This window comes from Anastrepha ludens, chromosome X, assembly GCF_028408465.1.
Source record: "Anastrepha ludens isolate Willacy chromosome X, idAnaLude1.1, whole genome shotgun sequence".
Classification (NCBI taxonomy): Eukaryota; Metazoa; Arthropoda; class Insecta; order Diptera; family Tephritidae; genus Anastrepha; species Anastrepha ludens.
In genome coordinates, this window is record NC_071503.1 from 20,823,766 (window position 1) to 20,838,916 (window position 15,151).

Below are 15,151 nucleotides of genomic sequence, written 5' to 3' on the forward strand. Positions count from 1 at the left end.
GGGTTGCGATCATATTTCTTCTTGTTGCTTATAATAAAATTTCGTGCCTATTCAATTTCTGGCCAATAATATTTGTTCAATATAATATTTTCAGCATAGCTGCGGTGAGCTCTATTGTGTTTGTTCAATTATACTTGATTGATCTTCATCGTTGAGAATATATTGTACATGAGAAAAGAATTTGTGTACTTTATATAAATTAGGTTTGAAGAATTTCTTCTATAGTCGCTGCATTTCTTGCGATCCTCCACCGTGCAATGCGTAGCTGTAACCAAGTTAGGTCTAATGTATTCTTTTAAAATAACGGGTGATTTTTTAGCTATTATCTTTTTAAACAGTTGGTTAAAAAAGCTGACGCTTTCGTGTTTTGTTTCACTGTCAAACATCTTCAGTTTGGTCTATAATTTAACCATAAATCGTCTTACAAACGAACAACGCTTTCAAATCATTGAATTTTATTATAAAAATGCGTGTTTTGTTAAGAAAGTTTATCGCGTGCTTCTTCCATATTATGGTAAGTTGAATCGACCCACTGAAGCCGCTATTCGAGCTATTGTGACTAAATTTAGAACCAAATTTACATTATTGGACATCAAACCATCAACACGCTTACGTAGAGTGCGAACTGAAGAAAATATCGCAGCTGTATCGGCCAGTGTTAATGAAGACCATCAATTATCGATTCGTCGCCGTGTGTGTGACGCCTTTCAAAGTACAGCTGGTGTAAGAATTGAAGCCGAACGACCTACCGCAACGCAGAATTTTTGATGAATGGGCTGTTGGAAAGTTGCCCACTTTTTTATTGAAAAATTGTGTTCAGGGACGAAGCTCATTTTTGGATCAATGGGTACGTAAATAAGCAGAATTGTCGATTTTGGAGTGAAGATCAGCCAGAAGAATTGCAAGAGCAACCAATGTATCCAGAAAAGGTCACAGTTTGGTGCGGTTTATGAGCTGGAGGTATGATTGGACCGAACTTCTTCAAAGATGCTGCGAATTGTAACGTAACTGTGCATGGTGAGCGCTACGGTGAAATGATATCCAGTCGCGGTCAACATTTGCATGAAATAATCTTCAAACATTAAATTATATGGACTGTACTATCAATTTAAATAAAAATTTCATGCGTTTTCTGTATTTTACGTGTCTTTTTTTTGAAAAACTTTCCTTTAGCTCTTAAAAAATCACCCTTTAGTAAGCAAATTACAAATATTCAATTAAGTGTCTTTTGTTTCCAAAATTTTCTAATAGTTCATGTATTTTGAACGTATTTTTGCATAATAGAATTTGTTGCTTAAACTGATTTAATGGTTCTTTTGTTTCTTCTATCAGAATATTATCGCTACTTTGGACAGAATGTTGTGATTCATAATCTGGTGAGTCCCTCGATTCATTTGACAAATTGTTTAATTCGAGGCGTGATAATGCATCAATTCAATGCTACAATATTATTTTTTCCTGGTTGATAAATTAATTTAGGAAAAAATTATTCGATGGACGCCTGCCATCTATTCATTTTGGAATTTCTGTTGCAAGTTGAAAATCCAAACGTTAGCAGTTGTTGTTCCGTATGAATTTCAAAATTAGTTACTCCATATAAATAATTCTGAAGAATTTTTAATGGCTATACAATGTCATAGAATGATCTTAGTAAGAGTTTTTGAAGCATAAGTAATCGTTTGTCTTCACGTAAAAGCACTCCGGCTATTGCATAATTAGATGCCTTGGGTTGTGTCACCTTCATTTCCGATGCCAATTGATTCTTTAATCTGTTAAAGATAGAAATGCGACCTTCATCTATTTCTTTTGTCAATTTCATTAACATGTTTTTAGAAACTCCACTATTTTCTCCTGATACGCATTTTGTAAAAGGTTTTGCTACAGCTGCATAATCCTTAACTAATTTACGATAATATCCTGTAATGCCCAGAAAACCTCTTAATTGTCCAAGATTTTGGGCATTGGATTATTCAATATTAAATCAATTTTTTCGGATCTGATTTTACCAAAATTGTGTGGCGTAATATGTACTTATGGTTGGTTGGTTAGAGCGGTGATTCATCCAGAATCCAACTAGCGCTTCCGCACCATTTTGTTGTAACATCTTCGTTACCAACTCGTTTAACAGTTATTTACAGCAAGACTATGTCCAGTCAGTGCGGTTTAAGAACCTTATTAGGTTGACGTCTAAGCCAGACAGTTGCTCGAGACTCTCGAAAAGCGGTTTGCCCAGGGTTAACCGTCTGTTCTTCCATAGGGCAGGGCATTCACAGAGGAAATGGAGGATTTTTTCCTTTTTCTGCGGTTCCTTACAACTATGACAGTACGTGTTGTGAGGGATGCCCATTTTGTCGGCTTGTTCTCCGATAGACCAGAAATCAGTTATGACTGCCGTTAGTCTACAGGCGTCCCGTCGTTACATGTTAATTTGTTTCATGTTATATTGTTATTTAGGGTAGTTTAGGGAAATTGCATTCTTGACCGCACCAAATGATGTGTATACAGGTACTGCAAGAACGCTATTCATGGCAGATCCTCCTCTTGCGAGGTCATCTGCTTTTTCGTTACCATCTATGTTCCGGTGTCCCGGGACCCAAATTAAGGTTACTTTATGGTTTTCACTCAAGTTGGGGATGCCATTCCTACTTTGCTCCACTACTTTAGAGGTTGTTATAGACGCGTCCAGTACCTGGATTTCAGCTTGGCTATCCGAAAGAATAGTGATATTGCCCTTAAAAGAGAAATCCGTGATTAGTAGCCTACAAGCTTCCCTAATTGCCAGTACTTCCGCCTGGAAGACACTGCTCTTATTGGGGAGACGCACAGATTTTTCAATTCCAAGTCTATGAGAATATATACCAGCTCCAACACGACACTCCATTTTACTGCCATCTGTATAGACTGTAGTATCGAAGTTGTTTAAAAAGAATCCCTTATTCTACTCTTCCTTAGATAGAAAGATTGTAGCAAAATTCCCAAAGTTACCATCGGGACGATGTAGTCAGTCCTCCCCGTGATTAACTGAACTTGTCGCATTAATAGACTAGCGTGACCATACGTTTTTTTCTTTCCAGCCACCCGCTTCATTTAATCTAAATGCACTCGTGGCTGCCGCCTTCTTTATATGTGGGCCTATTGGAATAATGTATGTCAGTGCACTGAGAGCCTCTCTAGGATATGATCTGATTGCACCGATCGTTATTGCACAAGTCGAGTAATTTGGAATTGTACTCTCTCCCTAGAACTTTCCACCAAACTACCGAACCAAACTGTAAATTTGGTCATATAACCGGCTTACATAGCCATAATGTAGGCTTAGGTTGCAGACCCCATCTTCTGCCAAGCGTACGTTTGCAGGCATATAAAGAAATTTCTGCTTTCCTTACCTGTTCTTAGACAGAGTCCAGTATTACCCCTAAATATTTTGCTCTGGGTGATAGTGAAAGAGGATGCCCTTTGATATTTGGTAGGATAAAAGTTGGTACCTTATATCTGGTGGTAAAAAGCATGAGTTCTGTTTTACACGGGCTTAAACTTAGACCAATCCCTGTAGCCCAAGAGTTAAGCTCGCCTAACAGGAAAGACGAAAGACTTACTGGCCTGATGTCCTTCGCTGATTCATGTCCCCTCCTACCTACATTTAGTATGAAGACGACCTTGACTAGTTTCCAACTATCTGGAATATGGCATAAATTAAGCATGCTTTAAAAATTTCCTCTAGCCATGGTAGGATACAGTCCAAGGTTTCCTGTAACACCTTTGGAATGATCCCATCTGGCCCTGGAGATTTAAGGAGTGAGAAAGATTTGATTGCCCATGCAACTTTCTCCTTGGTAATTATTTCATTTGCAAGATGCTGTGGATTACATTGGCTCCGCCTAATATTTCCCCTCCCATTTTCGTGAGCACTGCATCCCGGAAAATGCGTATTTAGCAGAAATTCTAGCTATTTTTCTGCCGTAGCAGTTCAAGTCCTATCAGGTTTCTTAACCCAAGAAGCCATTGAATGGTCTTTGAAAAGAACACGGCTGAGCCTTGCAGAATCCCTGGTCGATTCGATTGAAGAACGAAATTCCCTCCAGCTCTCTTGTTTGGCGGCCCTGATTGCCTTCTTGTACTGTCTCCGACTTTCTATGTACAATTCCCAATTTGCCGTCGAGTATCTGAGGTTAAACGTTGATCCAGATTTTCCCCTTAGTTTTAAGAGCTCACTGCTCCACCAAGGAGAGTGAGTTTTTTTACTGAATTTTATGGGGCAGGACGTTTTGTAGGCCTTTCTAAATGCCTTTTGCAGTGTTATGACCCTATACTCAAGGTTTTCCGTGAGAGTGATTTGAGAGATAGGAATCTCTCCTTTACTCTTGTTTACTGCATTTTTAAACCTTTACCAGTTGGTTCTTAAAGGATTTCGATACGGTAAGGGTAGATCAGCCTTAAGATCCAAATCGTAGAGGATACAACTATAATCCGAAAAGGACCTTTTATTGGATACCCTCCAATTATCTACCTCTACTGAGTAAGTAACATCAGACAGTAAAATAACATCAATCACTTCCTCCCATCCTGTAAAGTTCTCCGTACTAGGTAAGGTGAAAGTGGAGTGTTACCCCTGTTATATACCGATAAGAAAGTGTTGATAATAAAGTTATATAAAGACTCACCGCGGTCGTTTGTCTCAGAGCTTCCCCACAACGCATGCCTCGCGTTGATGGCGCATCAGAGTAGCAGGATTTGGTTTCTGGTTCCTTCAAGCACAAGCCTACAAGCCTCCTCGGGCGCTGCTGGCCGAGCATGTGCCATATAGATGGATGCAAGTGCAATGCTGACGCCGTCAGCGGCTTCCGCCTCAACGGCCGTCACATCCTTTGAACTATATGATGTGATTAAAAATATGTTTAAGGGTTTTTTTGCTACAATACATGATCTAGGATTACCTTGAGTACGCTTATAGTACAGATTGTAGTTTTTTCGCGGGAACCCCTTCACCTCGTTGCTTCGCACCCAGGGTTCCGGGATTAAGGCTATGTCAACGTTCTCCTCCCTTAGGAGAACGGTTAGGTTGTCCGTTGCAGTCTGTGAATGCTGCAAATTAATTTGGACAACCTTTAAAACCATTTTTTATTGGTTTGTTTTCCCAGGTTTGGCGTCATTTAACTGCATGTCAGTCAACAGTTCGCTGGTGTCGTCGACCTCATCCTGCTCCTCCTCCGGATTTGCAGAGGGGAATATCCTCAGGTAGGCCTTCCGTATGCCGAAGCAAAGTTCATTTTCCACTTTTTGAAGTGGTTCAAGACTCTCTTCTGTGATTTGAAGAAGGAACGACACGCTGTGTTTCTGCATAGCCGCCGCTTTGATGATCGACCAATCGGTCATCGGCACTGAGCGGTTGTGAGCCTGGAGATAGGGAATTAATTGATTGGCTTCATACTCCATGTTTGGTATCCAGCAGCGAGCCCTCGGCCTTCGTGGTACCTCGCTGACTGGAATGAGCTTGAGCCTCAAGCACTCCCAGCTGTTCTGAATTTCGCCAATTGCGTTTGTCAGGAAATACAATGAGTACTGGTCATCACATTTGATTACCCGGCAACCGCGAATCACTTCCACCGAGTCGAAACCTGGCGATTGACCATCCGGGTTCGCCATCACATGGTCGACTATTATGCGAGACAACCGTGCCTCAATCTCCGACCATTTGTCAAGCACAGGTTTGCCATTTGAAGATGGTCCCGTGCCACCTCACTTTATTGTTTGGTACGTTTCGGGACAACCCCACCCTGATCTGAGATCTCGTGCTTCTTTGTTGCCCTCTTGTTTTCGTCTTGCGAACGGTTACGTTTTTTGGCTTCTGTCTTTCGGACGTTTTGGAATGACAGGTATTCATCCACCACCTTTTGATACCTTGCCTTGTCAGGTTCATCTTTGGGATGAGCTTTACCTTCTTACGCATCCTGCCTAGGATAGCGAGAGACCTCTGGTAGAGCTTATACCTTGATGGGTCTTTTGCGCTTTTGTCCCATGGCTTTAGCGGATGTTGTCGGTTCATTTATAGTTGTTGACGTTGATCTGTTTCCTGGCTAGAGGCCAGGAGCTCATCCTCCGAGGAAGGTCCGATCCCCAGTTTGTCATGGGTGACCGATTGTCTGTCCTGTGCTGTGAATGCGTTTGTCAGTCTTCCCGTCACTTTGTCCGTCTGTTTTTCGCCACTATCCGATTTTTGTTTTTTGCTTGCTTTCATAATTCTGGTTCGTAGGGTCACCTGCCCCGCCCAGGGAGCTGCGCATATCGCCATGCACGGTGACCGAAGAGGAATTAGGGGAAATAACCGGTCGACCATGGGAGCGCCCGGAAGGGGGGGGGGGGCTCCGTTCGAAGACAGCCTTCCTTATTTAGTCCCTCGGCTGTCAACCCATCCAATAATCACGGGTCGCATCACATCTTCGGTTGAGGGAGTTTTTTTAACGAAGTTTACGTCTTTGGCCTGTGTGGTTCGCGAAAGACCTACTCTCCTACCTTCCATATCTGGGAGGTGTTCCCCTGTCCACCACCTGGGGACGCGCCCTCTAGGGATACAGGCACAAGGGATATGTACTTATACTAGAAAAGCTCTATTTTTGTTATGAAAAATTTTGATTTCTCAAGTGAAATTTTCATGCCAGGTTGTTTTTATATTTCAATTATTGTCCAAGTCCTTCATGTCTTGTATAAAAATTTTTGAAGCAATTATTATATCATCCATATAAGCATGATATTATATATTTTCCCAAAAGGATCGCGCAAGATATCATCCATTGCTCTTTGAAAAATTCTGGACGTATTTTTTAAACCAAAAGACATGCGTAAAAATTCATACTCTCCATTATTAATGGTAAAAGCTGTTTTTTCTATGACATTTTCTAACATTAAAATTTAGTGAAAGCCTGACTCCAAGTCGATACTCGAGAAATATTTTGCTTTACCTAAATTTGATAAAATTATGTTGGAAACCGGGGTAGGGTAACGGTTGGAAACGGTGTGTTCATTTAATTTTTGGTAATCTATTACCAATATAAATTTTGGCGAACCATCGTCGTTTTTATTGTACTTTTTTCGGAATCCAAATTGGTGAGTTATACCGACATTTACTAGGTCTTATGATTTCTTCGTGTAACATTCTGTTTATTTCTTTTTTCGTGAACGTAATAACAGAATGAGCTATATGCTATTGTCTGATCCATACAGGCTGCTCATTTTGTGATTCTATTTCTGCTCTTACATCTGCCCTAAATGAAAAACTTGTATCAATATTTGCATGTATTTAAACGATGTTGTGTTTTAGGCGTCTTTTTTCAATTTCATTTTTATCTCGTAAAGGTTCAGGTTTCTCGATCGAGCTCTGATTTCCTATTTTTTCGCTAACATTATCTTTCAATCTTTCAATAATTGCCATTAATATTACCAGAATATTCTTTGGCTGACGTTTTGAGATCCTCTTGTACCAAATATTTATTTAAAATAAATTTCCCGATGAGTTTTTCGACTGTATTTTTAATTTTTGTAGGTTTGTATTCTCATACTTCGTTTTTGTATTGCCGGTATCGGCTGGCGCTTTTGGACTAATTATTTTGCCCTAAGTGGCTTGTATTTTTATCTTCTATCTTAATATGCGTAGGTTCGAATCTAGTTAAGGAATGATTTCATTCACAAATAATAAATAAAGAAAAAGTTAAGTAAATTCTAAGTATAATCATGCAGGGCTGAACGAATTCAAACATATTTTAAGAATACCAAAAAAGAAACATATGTATTTTAAGAATAACAAAAGATAAACATATGTATTTTAAGAAAAACAAAAAATAAACATATGTATGATATTTTAAGAATAACAAAAGATAAACATATATATTTGAAGAATAACAAGAGATAGACATGTTTTTCTTAAACAGCAAGCAAAGAAACTATGTAATATACAAGTCGTGTACCTAAAACAGTAAGATGAGGTATAAGTATAAACACGACTGTCAAATATGTTGGCAGTCAGTCCAGTATTAACATAGTGTTAAGAACTACCCTAAAATTAAATTCAAAAAATAAATTTTTATATGTTTTCCAAGTCAAGCAAGTCCTTAACTATCTCCGTGCATTAAACACCAAATATTATAGAAAGTCTTTTCTAATAGCGATCGGCCCTCGGCAGGCAATGGCAAACCTTCGAGTGTATTTCTTCCAATGAAAAGGCTCTTCATAAAAACTATCTGCCGTTCGGAATCGGCTTAAAACTTTAGGCCCCTTGCTTAGGTTTTGTTTTTCACATTGGATCAAAGAAGTTGCATCCAATTTTATGTCAAAAATGGAGTTAAGTGATCAGAAACACTTGCAATGTTGACAGTGGCATACGGTGAGAGTACTCTGAGTCAAAACAATGCTTACAAGTGGTACCAACTTTTCACAGAAAGTCGAGAAGATGTGAATGACGACGTTCTCTCTGGACGCCCCAGCACAGCAACAACCGATGAAAATGTTGAGTGAACAAAATATTTATGGAGAATCGTCGAATCACAATTAGAGAAGTTGCTGACGATGTCGGCATATCGGTTGGTTTATGCCATGCAATCTTATCGGAAATTTCGCGCATGAAGCGTGTGGCAGAAAAGTTCGTTCCAAAAATGCTGGCAAATCAAGGGTATATGGTGATGACATCGAAACCAAAGTCCATTCGTCTCAATAAAAGAGTCCAGGAGCACGAAGACAAAAAAAAAGAACGCCAAATTCGATGAAAATTCAAGGTTTTGCCCATTGTTTTCTTCGATCCCCATGGCGTAGTGCGTGTGAAAGTAAGAACCCAAAGTCGTACGATAAATAAGGAGTATTACCTTGAAGTTTAGTCCCGTTTGCGTGCAGTAATACGAAATACGCCCGAAGTTGTGGAAAAAAGTTTCTGGCTTTTACATCATGATAATGCACCTGCTCATTCATATTTGTTTGTGAGAGATTATTTGGTCAAAATCAACACCGTTATCATGCCTCAGCCACCGTATTCACCAGATTGGCCCCTTGCGAATTTTTCGTGTTCCCAAGATTGAAGAGGTCCATGAAGGGACGGGTTTTGCGACGATTGAGGAGATAAAGACCGAATCGCTGAGATAGCTCAAGGACCTACCCAAAATGTGTGTGGGATTGGAGAAACCCTGAAATAGGCGGCAACCCCAATATAAAGCCCACAAGCGAAAGCGACAACTACAGCGACAACGACAATGAGAATGACAACACTGAATATAGACAAGCGCGACGTGTTGTGAAAGAAGACGGGAGTAGCAGACAGACGCGCAGCCGTGTAGATACAAATTTTGGGCCGCTAGCATATTTTCTTTTTTTTAAGTAATCAATCAAATTCAAATTCAAATCAAATTCTTTTATTTGTACAACTATTTGTTAATAATAAAACAGATAAAAGGACCCACATATTTTGGGGCTCGTCCAGAAAAAATTTTTTTTTTGTTTTGTTTGTTTGTGTCATTCGAGAACTTAAAATTCAACTAAAAGAGTGATATCTTGGATGAAAAGAAATAAAAGTTTAAAAGAGAAAACATTGAAGGCGGAAGAAATTATTAGAATCTTATGGAAATGTTGTGTCTGCAAAAGTTTGAGTTTGTACGCGAAAAGTTGCGTACAAGCCGCAAAGAAAGCGTTGCGGCTCTACATAAATTTGTATTCGAGTTCGAAGGTGATAGGTCAAACAGAAAACGACTACGCGAATTTACAGGGTTCGAGTACGATGAACATGACGAACACTGCAAGCAGAAGTTAAAATACATAGAAGAGAATTTGACCACTGATGATCTACTTTCAATTTGCAACGTGTTGGGTTTGAGCTGCAAGGTGGAGAATATTAGGCTTCATATTTTTCGAAATCTGCAAAGCGGTACGTTGCTGTGTGCTGCGGCAGAGAACGACGACAATGACGATGATGAAAGCGAGTGTGGTATTGACGAAATTAGTGAGAATGATGGCGACGGTGATGTTGTGCGTAGTTTTGACGATGTAGCTACAAATAACGTACATTTTGAATATCCACAACGAGTAAGTAGTCGAAATATTGGCGACGATCAAAGTAATCACGAGAACAACGAAAAAACCGAAGCAAGTCGCAGAAGTGCAGCAACAACAAAAACGTTTGCAGAAACAATGCAAGTATCACGATTTTCTATCAACTTTCGAGACATCGAAGATTCTGTTCGGCAGTTTGACGGTGATGAAAATACTTCGGTTGAGGTATGGCTGAACGAGTTCGAAGAGACAGCAATTATGTTAGGGTGGGATGAATTACAAAAATTTATATTTGCTAAAAAATCGCTGCGAGGTTTGGCAAAGTTGTTTATTCAAAGTGAAAGAGGAATTACTTCTTGGCAAAAATTGAAAGCCGCTTTAGCAGAAGAGTTCAAAAGTAATGTAAACAGTGCACAAATCCATAAACAACTATGTGCTAAGAAAATGAAAGCAGAAGAGAATGTGCAAGAGTATTTTTTGTGTATGAAAGAACTTGCAATGAGAGGTAATATTGAAGAAAACGCTTTAATGCAATATGTGATTGAGGGTATTAATGACTTGAACATAAACAAAGTAGTGTTGTACGGTGCACATAATTTAAAAGAATTTAAAGAAAAAATCAAAGTATATGAAACGATGCGGAAAAATAATAAGAAGGGTTATGAAGTTAAAGCGGAAGGGAAAAGTGCGGTGAAAAGCGAAAAAGATAAGTTTACTTGCTACAATTGCGGTATGAAGGGACACAAAAGTGAAGATTGTAAAGACAAGGGAAAAGGAACAAAATGTTTTCAATGTAAACAATTCGGTCACATAGCGAAAAATTGCACAAAAAGTGAAAATAAAATTGAAACAAGTAATGCGCGGCGGCTTTATCCAAGAAATAATGTGATGAACAAATGTGTCGTGATCGAAAATATGAAATTTATAGCTTTGGTTGATACAGGCAGCAAATTTAACATAATTACTGATGTTGTCTATAAGTCATTGAATAAACCAGCACTGCAGCAAACAAATGTACGTTTGATAGGTTTTGGTGAGAGAAATTCAAATAATAACATCAAAGCGATTGGTAAATTCAATACTGAAATATATATTGACGATAATGTGTTTAAAGTGAATTTTCTGGTGCTGTCTCAGAGATGTATGGACATTGATGTGGTATTAGGCGAAGAATTCTGCTTAGAAGCCGACATTCATATTAATCGCGATGGACTTTTGATAAAAAAGCACAATGTGGACAATGAAGAATTATTTCCTATGATGAATGTCGAGTCTAATGAAAATGAAGTGGGCATTGAAGAAAATGCTAGCGTAGTTGCGAAACAAAAAGTGCATCTATTGGTAAAGCAATATCAACCGATTAAATGCAAATCAACTAATATTGAAATGAAAATTGTGGTGAAAGAAGAAACTCCTATAGCGTGTAGACCGCGTAGACTTCCACTTACAGAACGATGTAAAGTAGATGAACAAATTGAGCAGTGGTTACAAGACGGTATAATCGAGGCGACCGAATCTGAATATAGTAGTCCGGTAGTGCTCGTAAAAAAACGCGACGGTAGCCATCGCTTGTGTGTAGATTACAGGCAGATTAATAAATTGATAATCAAAGACCGTTTTCCATTGCCGTTAATCGAAGATCAACTCGATCAACTTCAAAATGCTATCATTTTCAGCACGATTGATTTGAAAAACGGGTTTTTTCATGTGTCGGTTTCGGAGTCGAGTCGAAAATATACGGCATTCGTTACGAATAATGGGCAGTACCAGTTTTGCAAAGTCCCATTTGGTTTGTCGAACCCTCCGGGGGTATTCCAAAGGCACATTAATGCAATATTCCGCGACTTGACTCGGCAGGGAATCGCTCTACCATATATAGATGATATTATTATACCTGCTAAAAGTGAAGAAGAAGCCTTGTGTAATTTAGAGATAGTATTAAATCAATGTAAAGACTATGGACTAGTAATTAATTTTAAAAAGTGCCATTTTTTGAAAAAGCGCGTAGAATTTCTTGGACACGTTATCGAAAATCAAAAAATTTTGCCGTCTCCATGTAAAATTGATGCTTTGCTTAAGTTTCCATTACCGAAAAATATCAAGCAGTTGCAAAGTTTCTTGGGCCTTGCGGGATATTTTAGAAAGTTCGTTCCTGGTTTCTCTACCATCGCTAAGCCGCTAACAGACATTACTAAGCAGGACCAGAAGTTCAAAATGGGCGATGAACAAATCTCGGCGTTTAACCTACTGAAGAAAATACTGAGTGACAAACCAGTTTTAGGTATATTTAATCAGCAATATGAAACTGAAGTTCATACTGACGCATCCATTGACGGTTATGGTGCTGTACTTCTCCAAAAATTTCCTAACGATAACCAATTACATCCAATATATTATATGAGTAAAAAAACATCTGACGCAGAACGTAAATACACAAGCTATGAATTAGAAATTTTAGCGGTAATAGAAGCGCTGAAAAAGTTTCGAGTGTACTTGCTTGGCTTACACTTTAAACTTGTTACTGATTGTAACGCTTTTACAAAAACTTTGGAGAAAAAAGATTTATGCACTAGAGTAGCCCGTTGGATTTTATTCCTTCAGGAATATGATTATGAAGTAGAACATAAAAAGGGTATTTTAATGAGGCATGTAGACGCTTTAAGCCGCTACCCCGTTATGATGATAAATGATGCAGATTTCCTAACTTCTTTACGACGTGCGCAACAACAAGATGAAGAATTGAGAGCTATTACGGAAATCATCCACGAGAAGAAAGCGTACAAAGATTATTTCGAAAAGGGTGGTATTCTTCACAAATTGGTCGGCGACGTTGAGTTAGTGGTAGTTCCGAAGTGCATGCAGCGAGATGTGATTAGGCGCGCACATGGAAAAGGCCACTTCACCGTGAAAAAAACTAAAGAGTTAATTTGCCGGGAATTTTTTATTCCAAAACTAGAAGACAAAATACGAATGCATACTGCCAACTGCGTTGCTTGTATTGTTTTGAATCGTAAGTTAGGCAAACAGGAGGGAAAATTACATCCGTTACATAAGGGTGAAACACCGCTTCAAACGTATCATATAGATTTTCTTGGTCCTTTAGAATCTACAAGTAAATCTTACAAACACATATTCGCCGTTATCGATTCCTTTACAAAATTTTCGTGGCTATATCCAACAAAAACTACGTCAGCGCAAGAAACAATTAGCCGTTTGAAATTACAAAGTACTACGTTTGGTAATCCCGTTCAGATTATATCGGACCGTGGTTCCGCGTTTACATCTGACGGATTTCGACAATACTGCAAGGAAGAAAACATTCAGCATTTTAAAATAACAACTGGCCTTCCACGTGTAAATGGTCAAGTGGAAAGGTTAAATGGCATTATAACAGGTGTATTATCAAAATTAAGTAAAGACGATCCAACGAAGTGGTACAAGTACGTCGACAGAGTACAGCAATTCATTAACTCCACATATAATCGAAGCATTGACATGACACCGTTCGAGTTGCTGACAGGCGTTAGAATGCGAACAATCGACGATTTTAACATCAAAACTCTGATAGAAGAAGAGATGCGACAACAATACTTAGATAAGAGAGATGAGGTGAGACAACATGCAAAAAAGAAAATTTTGAACATGCAAACAGAAATTAAAAAAACATATAACCTTCGACGCAAAGAAGCTAAAAAGTATGCAATTAACGATTTGGTGGCAATAAAACGCACACAGTTGGGTGGTGGACTCAAACTGAAAGCTAAATATCTGGGTCCATACCGTGTAGTGAAGGTGAAGCCAAAAGATACATACGATGTTGTAAAAGCGGGGCAATGTGAAGGTCCAAAAGAAACGACGACTTGCGCCGAATTTATGAAGACATGGGTTGATTTCTGTGACAACGACGACGGTGCATTCGAGGGCGAATGCGCATCAGGGTGGCCGAATTGTGGGATTGGAGAAACCCTGAAATAGGCGGCAACCCCAATATAAAGCCCACAAGCGAAAGCGACAACGACAATGAGAATGACAACACTGAATATAGACAAGCGCGACGTGTTGTGAAAGAAGACGGGAGTAGCAGACAGACGCGCAGCCGTGTAGATACAAATTTTGGGCCGCTAGCATATTTTCTTTTTTTTAAGTAATCAATCAAATTCAAATTCAAATCAAATTCTTTTATTTGTACAACTATTTGTTAATAATAAAACAGATAAAAGGACCCACATGTGTTATATCTGAGGGTGAGTACTTTGAAGGAGATAAAATAGAAATTGATGAATAAATAAATATTTTTTGAAAAAATTTAATTTCACCCTATTTTTGAACACATTTTGTTGCCCTCTGGCATTATAATTTTTGTTGTAGATCCTTCGATCAATATTCATCGGCTATGGCATAGGTAAGTATATTGTTTCTTGAAGGGAACCGCATTGTTTCTTGCTTTATTATATGAATTGGACGTTTGTCCGAATATGCGAAGTCGAGCCTTGCAATTATCGCACCAAGAGTTAATACCGTTCCATGATTTGTTAGCGTCTTGTAATATTGTTAAAGCGGTAAAAATGTCCTACCTCGTCTTATATTAAATATAAACTCATTGCGTTATGAGCCGCTCCTTCCAACTAAAATTTGTGTTTGACCCCGGTTGGGCACCAAAAATATTTTCCATTATAAGGAAAATGTTTTTAAAAAATTGTTAGATTATTCGAGGTTAACCGCATCTGTAAGAACAAAGACGGCGATCTGCTGACTGACATAGAGAAAGGAGAATCGACACACACCATCTCTTCGTACGGAAAGGAGATACTTGTATGCTGCGATATCTGTATTTGGCATCCCCCCAAAACTAATGCGGCCATGCAAGATGACGTTGCTCAATACCATCCGCACCATCAGAATTGAGAAGGACCCTTCCGAGCCGTTTGATACCAAAAGAGGTTTCAGACAGGGTGACTCGCTGTTGTGTGAACTCTTTTACCTGATGCTGGAGAGGATCGTACGAACCGCAGAACTTAATCGCCCAGGCACAATATTTTATAAGAAAGTACAATTGCTAGCGTATGCCGATGATATTGACAGCATCGGCATTAAGAACCGCGCTGTTACGGGAGATGGAACAATGAAC